Source organism: Amblyomma maculatum, chromosome 11, assembly GCF_055883805.1.
Source record: "Amblyomma maculatum isolate TAMU_Amacu chromosome 11, ASM5588380v1, whole genome shotgun sequence".
Taxonomy (NCBI): domain Eukaryota; kingdom Metazoa; phylum Arthropoda; class Arachnida; order Ixodida; family Ixodidae; genus Amblyomma; species Amblyomma maculatum.
In genome coordinates, this window is record NC_139354.1 from 21065977 (window position 1) to 21075295 (window position 9319).

A 9319-nucleotide genomic window follows, 5' to 3' on the forward strand; every position below is an offset into this window, starting at 1 on the left:
GTACGCTGTGTAGGCGGCATACAGGACCATGCTGTAGCGTGATGCGGTAATGAAGTCCTCCTGACAAGCTTCGTGCACGCAGAGACAGGGAACCATGAGCACGCATAGGCTGGACACCACCAGCGGCCATCGCCAGATGTCGTTGATCTCCTCTTTCAGCTGGCGCACGGTGGATATAGTGAGCCTCACGTTTTCTACTCGTGCCGCCATTTCCGCTTCATGAGAGAAGCCAACGCGCGTCCGATCCGTGCAATCTTTCAGTATGCTCAGCTGTCTTCCTAAGTACTCCGACAGCACCTGGAAGGATGACCTCAGAGAGACGGCGTAAATACTGTCGTAGTTGAAGTACATGAATTGGCTGAGCACAATTTTTGCCCATGAGTAAGCATGCATGAATGGATTGTGCGCCATTGCGCTGGGCCACTGCTCCGGGTCGTAATTCTTGTCAGTAAGAGTGAAAACAGCAAGGAAAAGACCGCAGAGGCATCCCCTTTGAATGTCGGACCAAAAGAACCGTCTAGGGGCGCAGCAGTCGCAAGCAAGTATGCCTATTTGCTTTTCGAAAACGGCTGCACGCTTGTAGAAGCCGACGAGTCTGGAGGAGCCCAGTAGCGTGCAGATGAAGTTCACGGCCATCCTGCGAACAGAGATGATGAGTACGCAGTCAAATATGAGGGGAAAATCTTCTTTATGCGTCTTTTAATATCGGGAATGTAGTTGGCTGTATGACAGTCTTGACAGTTGGCTGTATGACAGAAGCACTCATGATGGAAGAACAGCTGTGTTATGAACCTATAGGTGGTGGACGATTTCGTCACCACCTAGGTTACCAGTCTTTCACGCTCTGCGTCAGTCGTTGTCTTCACCATATCCGACAAAGTTGTAGTAAACATCTTGATTAGACCTCCCTTATCCTAATCAAAAACTAAATCACCGCACCCACAAAATACTTAGCGAAAATTAGCAAGATGCGACAACAAAAAAAAAAAGGTGAAAGAAGCGAAACAGCTTTTTCGTGCATATCCCTGCTTAGGCAAAGTAATGTACGGTGCAATTGTTTTTAAACTGCAAAGAATGTATGGGGGACCTCTTTATGGTGATGAGTGCCACTGTTGACGCTTCATAGTAGTATTTAGTAGTGTAGTACTCCCGGAACGTTATAGACGTTGGGCAGGCTTCCATTACATATTGGCCCGGCTAGTCAGATAACTCCAAAAGATTCCCCCTTTTTGTGGGGTTCACACGAAAATGAGAATTTGGAGTTGTATTGCAAACAGCTGCTGTGTTATCTTTGCCCTGGTAGTGGAGAAATGTGTAGCAGTATTGGCTTCTGCACGCCGATAAATCAAAATTTCTCCTTCTTTTCATTTTTGCATTAGGAATATAGAAACGTGCAGGATTTTATATAATAAACGCGCAATTCCTTTAACCTTTAAGAGAGCTGGCCGAAGAAAGGATGCAAAATCAGAACAATAAAAATTTTATTTTATTTGGTATGGAATGCTCAGTAAGGAGAAGTGTTCTGAAAAGGCAGAATACTACAGAAAACTAAAGCTTCCTACATTCTGATCCACTATTGAAGTAAATAGCGAATTTTTACAGCGTAACCTATTTTCGCCCTATTTTCAGCATGTCCCAGATAAAATTACTTCGCTTTTGTTTCTACCTCAATCCAAAATATGCGCGAGATACTGCACTGCTGTGCACAATTTTAAGAGAGAGGTATGCGACAATGCATATAGTTTGTCGCAATATTGAAAAATTATCTTTCACACAAAATCATACGTCAGTTCGCATGAACCTACATCATACTTTCATTAGAACGTGCAATGTGTGCAGGCGAAAGTAATGTAATGGTAATTTGTTTATAGTTATTGTAATACAATGGCTGCACTTATCAATGTTAGACATGGATGCCATAGTGGAATGCATATATCGCCAATACTGTATTCTACGCTTAATCTATTGAATTCAATACTTTTTTTTTTCATTTAGTTTTGCTGAACTCGTCACGGAAGAAATATTTCACGAGAGCTCTACTTCACTTAATTTCAATTTCTGACAATAAAAGCAGGTGCCCTGAAACCAGCCGTCATAGTTTGGTCTTAGTACGTGGCATAGGTAAATTTTGATATGAGTTTAATGCAATAATTCGCGGGATCGTCAGGAGAGCCCCCATACACTCCAGTATTACTGTGGTAATCCATGCAGCCGCTGTGCATCAGGCCGTGTCGGGAGACACAAACAACTCAGATTCATGACTCGTCACCTTACTTCCTTACCTGACAAATAATGTAGTCTGTATGATAAGGCGAAGGCCTGTCTTGAAGCGCACTTCTGGTTGTGCCATCTGCTGAAACAGCGTGACAAATACTTCTTGTTCGATCCAGAGTAGAAGCGCAACGCAACCGCAGCTGTAGATGGTGTACCAGCTCTTCCATACCACCCTGGGTTCGGCTGATTCGCTGGTGCTCAAGAGGTTGTCGATGAAAAACCAGCCACATATGCGGTAAAAGAAGAAATGAATACGAAAGCTGCGAGCCATCAGTGATGGACAGCTCGGTGATTTGTGATCAGGGAGAGGCCCTGCCCGACTGAAGGCATTCGCTGTTGAGGCCATGAATACTTTCTTGGGCATTTCGTTCAGAGGTGCCACCCTGGAGGTCGTGCGAGGCAAGCCGCCTGTTTCTGTGGAGAGAAAGGCAGGTACGAGGACTGCCGTCCATTTTCCGCCGGCAAACAGTTCCAGCCTGACTTGACTTCAACCATTGCGCAGTGACAAGCATGACAAGTGCATGAACTTGTGCAATATATATATATATATATATATATATATATATATATATATATATATATATATATATATATATATATATATATATATATATATATATATATATATAGCTGTTTTCTGATTAGAGAAAAAAGGAAACGCAAGGAAAAAAATCCTAATTTGTGACTGTTCCAACTCCACACTTCCAACTAACGACAACAACTAGGTAGCAACATCTCAGACAAGATAAAAGAAATCAGATATTGTCTTAGGGTGCCCAATTAAAAAAACATTTGAGCAGCACATAATACGAGGACTAGGCGAGTGAACAGACCCGGCTCTGTCTGGATACTCGTCACTGTGTGCCTGTACTCGTCTAGTCCTCATTTTGTACGCTGCTTCGATTGTTTTAAACTAACATGTCCAAGCTTCCACTTCCAAAACACCAAATGATTCCGCTCGGCTGCATACCAAAAACAACTGACCTAAAATATTTCCCTTCCGACATTCATCAATACCAGAATGAGGGCGGCCCCAATCGGCAAACATATATGCACAAGATATTTGACGCCGAAAAAGGCGTAAAGATAGAGCGGCGCATCTACTAAAATGCTTTAAAACTGACACCGAGGTGGTCTAGGTGGACGACTATAATCTCTTCCGAAGACGACAATGCAATGGTCAAGCCGTAGAGGCTCTCAACTATCTATATCAACCGATAGCTTGCGCATCCCTGTAGGACTCTAAAGCTCACATGAGAAAACCTATGGCCCTCGCCCTCGCAGTCGGCCATGAGACAGCGACCAGGCGACCTCTAGCCCAGTTTCTTGGACAGTAAGCAGCACAAATTTATAAAGAGGAAGTGTTCCTTAATGTGTAACGCGAATTTGGGCCAAAGGTTAAGCGGTTTAAGAGCTGCCCTTTGTATCGAACGTGCATACAGAAGTGCCCTCGTTTTAGTAGTTGGCGTATTAAGGAAATAATAAATATTTAGTAATACTTAGATCCTGGAGATGCACCTAGTACACGGAACATGACAGAGATCACATACAACTTCGCACACAGAGCGCAGTAATACACAACATGCTATACTACTAACATGCACAGCGTGAGAAACAACATAGGTACCTTGTCAGTGGGGTCCAAAGGACACAAGTCTTGTCTTCGCCAAATCTATGCAACAAAGCATAAACGATAATCCATAGGAAATTCAAGGATCTTTAGTGCCCTTGTATGTAAGGATAAGGATAAGCGGCAGGGAAGAAAATACGACCTACTGGCAAACGTTTCGAAGATTATGAGACGTTCTGTGAGGAACTCGGTGCGAGAATCAGCACGAGCGACGATGTGTTTCTTTGTTTCGTGTCCAATTTTCTTAGTCTTGTTGGGCGAATAAGCGAGCAACATTGGAGGCGTCGATTCGACTGAGCCCGAATATGAATGAGGCTCACGAAAGCATCAAACAAAGGTGTTATCGCCATGGCGTCTTTTGTTTTCGCTTAATTCTAGGATCGGCGCACATAAAGGTGCTGTTTAATATCAGGAATTTTTTATGCACTACAAAGCAGCAGCCGTCTGGTAACCTATATGTGACTGCTTGCTTCCTTAATAATTAAATGGACTGCCGTGGGCCACAAAAAGCAGGTTCGATAAGTATCAGGAAATGATAGCGGCCTTGTTTTGCTGCAACAGAGCCCAAGCATCAACGAATGAATACAAAAATACACTGGGTCTATTGGTGCCCAGGCAAGATGCGGGCTACTACTAATCTCAAAATGCATAAGTGGAGGGCAATTTAAGTCATAGCGGCTGCCTTAGCATGCAACAAAAGGCCAGTACGCATACTGTTTTTTGCCTTCTTTACGCATTTTCTCTGCATTCAAACGCATGCTCAAGTTGTACTTTGTTTCCTGCATAATGAACATATTTTATTTTGGCGGCATTAAAACAGCTGCGTTCGATAAAAAAAAAAAAACAGGTATGATGGAAAACGTGAACCTATTCTCATGCATTCATATAAACAAAGGATCGCTCTGTAGGAAAACGAAAGATCACATAAGATTTTTCTGTCTATACGCGTGAGCAATACTTTTATATGGCACGCTAAGAGATTATGCTCTCACCTATGTTAAGAAACAACAGATGCATTGATGCTAGTTTTTGAATATCTTAATATGCGATTGCAATTTCATATTAGGTGACATTGACCATATTAGATATCATGTGGCCTCCGACATATATATATATATATATATATATATATATTGTCAAGCTACTGACGACGATGAAGGATTGTGATGGTGTCAGAAGACCCTCTACTGTGGGTGTGTGCCATTACACCGAGGGAGAAGAAGAAGATGAAGAGAGGAAGAAGCTTTGGTTTCTGGGGGCTAGTATCTTCACCTTGTCCCGCTGCCACAGCACTGTAAATAAACACCCCCTTTCTGATTTCACCGTAACAACTTGGTGGAAGGTGCTCCGTTCGATCCCTACCTACGGTGCAGCAAGACCAACTGGAGTTTCGACGCAGTCGCCGCCTTGCTGGACTGCCACCACTCCCGACCATCATGGAACACACCAACTCTAGCCGTGCAAGCCGCGACGCTGCAAGCCAGGCTGGCGACAGGACTGCTCCGTCCAGCCCTATTCCGTCCCAGCCTTACCGGGAACCACGACCGTTTGCAGGAGAAGAAGGTGAGGACGTTGAGAAGTGGCTACTTCATTATCAACGAGTTAGTCGGTACAACCGGTGGGACCCTGTCACCATGCTAACAAATGTAGTTTTCTTTTTAACTCACACGGTGATGGCCTGGTTTGAGAATAACGAGGACAACTTGACGACTTGGGAACGGTTTGCCGCCGAGCTAAAACAGCGTTTTGGCCACTCTGTTCCGAGCAAAAAGCGGGCTGATGTATATATTGGTGAAGGCTTCGAGCTCAATGAGACCGTCATAGCCCTCTCCTCGGAGGATGGATGAATGGATGGATTATAAGAGCGTCCCCTTTAAAACGGGATGGTGGCAGTTTCCACCCTGCTCCAGGATTGAAGTGAACAGTCCAGCAGCTTGGCAAGTGAATACTCCAGCACTACTTCCCAGACGTATGTTGGTGAATTTTGAGTCGTCGAGGATTTAAACGGGGGCTGTAAGGATTCCGTCTTTTCGATTTCCATTTCCCGCTGTCATATTGTAGCTGACGAGGAAGAACAATATGAAAAGAGCCACCAGAGTTTGAAGTTCCTTCCAACTCGACCATGTCATCCGCTTTCGTGACGTCACATCCCGCCGACCAATCACACATCCGGCGACATCCACGAGCGAAGAGAAATTATTGGCCGCTCGCCATTGCACCGCTGCCTATCAGTGGCTGATCATTTCACTCTCGCTGTAATTTCGAAGCTGAAATTCTTAAATCGGGGTACGCAAGAGTCCGGATACTGGTGACCTGCAAAATATTACCTGCCAGGGGCATGGCGATACTTTTTCGATGCTGTGATACCTCATACAGGGAATAAAAGGGTCCGATCCTTTGTGCACAAGCCAACTGTGACCTGCCAGAGGCGTGCTTGTAATTTTTCTATGCTCCGAAGCGTGAAACGTTCGCCGCCGATGCCATCGGAAAATTTTTGCCGACATGAAATGACTAATGCTGCGTGCTGAAAACCTGCCAGTGGCAGGCTCATGATTTCTCAAGGCTACGAAGCTTAAAACGGCCGATACCATCGACGCCGACATCGACAGACAATTGCTTTCGACAGGGGGTATTAACTACCTCGCGTTAAAACTACTGTGCAGCGCAGACCAATAATAGGGAGCTGACATAACTTTGGACACGGCATGAGAGTTAGTAGAACAATCAACTGAACTTTTATCGCTGCGATAAAACCACGAAAAGTAAGTTTTGAGACCGTGGGCACCTCAAGTCAATTTCTCTTTATATATCCTGCTCAGTTTAGTGTAGGCATCAGATATTTTTATTGTGGTAGTACTTGGTGATGATGCGGTGTCTCTTGGCAAAATCGCACTGCGCGTAGATATTTCTTCACATTCTCTGTGATTTTAGGTCGGTATGTCATTGTTTACAAATGATACCTGGCTCTAAAGAATATCACTTATTTACTACCTTTCCAGAATTGGGCTAGCTTTCTGTACTGTTACGTTTTTCATGCTGCAAACATTTTATGCACTATCACTGGCTGTGTAGCAGAGTATATAATATGGACTTAGGTAAGGAAGTGGTAGTACTCCCATCACTTGCATGGCTATGGATTTCCTTTAAGCCGGTTAAGAGGTTCAATGCAAAAGTTTCCCTTGAACAAGAGCCTGTTTCCTAAATATTGCAGGGTGCAGCAAGGCGTGGTAGAGGTCTTCTTAACTCAGTTTCTTTTTTTTTTTTTTGCATCAAAGAGGCAAATCTAAGCGATTAGGCATGACCAGAAACTTATGTCGAATTTCAAATGGCGATGCACAACTTCACTCCGAAACTCCATACTTGCACCAAACCCCCTTTGGATCAATAAATTTATATCGCCGATCGGAACATAAGATGGATTCCAGGATGCATTGAACAAGGTGAGCAATTTTAGCCTCAGCTGGCTTCTCCTCATCGATGGCTGGAGCTCGGGATCGTAATGAAATTCACCTACTGAACAGAAGTTTTGGTCTGGGAGTAAGAAAGCGCGTATTTCGAACAATCGCACATCGTCATTAAAAACAGTATTGAAGAGTTACGTCTGTCTTATGGGCAAATCTCTTGACTACGTTTTGTCCTTGTGGCGCGAAACTCCGATGCACTCAATATGTGCATGAGGGATTAATTCCCGTACAGCGGTATTGCAGCCTCGTACGATATGTATGCTGCATAATTGACTATGTGTTAGATATCAGCGGTCACCCACGTACGTTGATTGCCTTTTTCAGCTGGTGCATACATTCACCGTGACCCTCACTACCTCCACAAGCGTAGCAATGTCTACATCATGTCTCACATCAACATGATGTGGAGTCACACCATTCGTTAAGGTGCCCCTGATTTCAACAAGTACTCGGAGAGCTCAAATTCATGACAAACTTGGTAGTTCCAGTGATGGTGGCGCCGCCGCGCGGCCTCTATTTGAAGCAGCGAGCGGTTCGCGGCGTCTGCGACCACAGTGGCGTGGAGCGTGAGGATACGTCCAGCTATTCTCTAATGTGCAAGCCAATTAAGTGTTCGATAAAGCAAAATATATTGTTCCTCCCTCCGCGAAAAGGTGCAGAAAGCAGCAATTAGGTTCGTTATGCCGGTTTGTACGACGTACGTCTTGACACGACGACCTGTGTGGTTTCTCAAAGGCGTATTTTGCCCACACGGCGGGCCAGTTTCGTGAATGAGTGATTTTTGCATGGTCGCGAATCTCATTATTTCTAGGCTCAACATCATGCCGCTACAACTTCACGAAAGCACTGCAGTGTTGGAACACCAAGAAGTTTTCTTTTTATATTCAGACGAAAGAGTGCTTCGGAATGTAGGCAAAATGTTTGAACAGAAAACGCTGTCTCTAAGGCAGATAATTGCACAATATAAAGATGCATACAATTTTGCTCAAAGCGCACTACCGTCCATGAGATATTTTCCTCCCTATGACACCCCTCGCAATATAACTGAGTGCTCTTTTTGGGCACTCTTTTGAGTGGAGTAGAGGATGGCGTTGGCCTTGTCTTGTTTTCGAAACACTGCCACATGGGTCATGGATATGAGTACTTGAGGCGTTCATTCGTGTTTCAAGAGAACGACTGCTTCCCGAGGTGATGATGGAGACCAATCAGGCGAAGCGCCCAGTACTGCGGAAATTAATAGACAGCACGCCACCGCATTCACAGTTCGAAACGGGGCCAAGGACATGCGAAGGTCTGTGCGATTGGTCATTCAAGATAACGAGCAGGCGGACAATTGAGATACATTATTAATGACTTGCTGTACACTGTTTATATATCGACTACTTGTTGCCATAGAAATTTTGCCGTCAGTGTTACTTGTACAGCAGCCCATAGTTCTGGGAATACAGAATGTTTCCCTCCTGACACCTAAAGTGAAGGAAGCATTTTTATGTAGAAAGCTGAACGGGACTACAAAGAGCATGCGTTGCGTGGATGGCACAAGGTAGCGAAAGGAATTAACTTTGAATACTTTGATTGCGTCGTTCGGAGCAAATCCGAATTGATACACCTGCGAAACAAAGCACGTCTTTCTGGATACTTGGGTTCGATGCCCAAAACGGAACCTTGTGCTTCGACTGCTGTGAATCTGATAAATATATTATGCCTTAAAAAAGTGTATCTACAAACCTTTTCACTTGAAGCGCTGTGCAATAAAGACAATTCATTCATGTATGACGCACTGATCTTTATTCTTTTTGATGGGAATATTTGATGCCGTGCGTTTTTTACTATACCGTACCTAGTTTGTGGCCCCTTAGTAATGAAACGTGAAAGAAGGTATTCAACTATGGTTGTTTTTGGAGTTGAGCGCTCCAAGCCGGCAACTTCTATACACCGGCCATATTGAGTC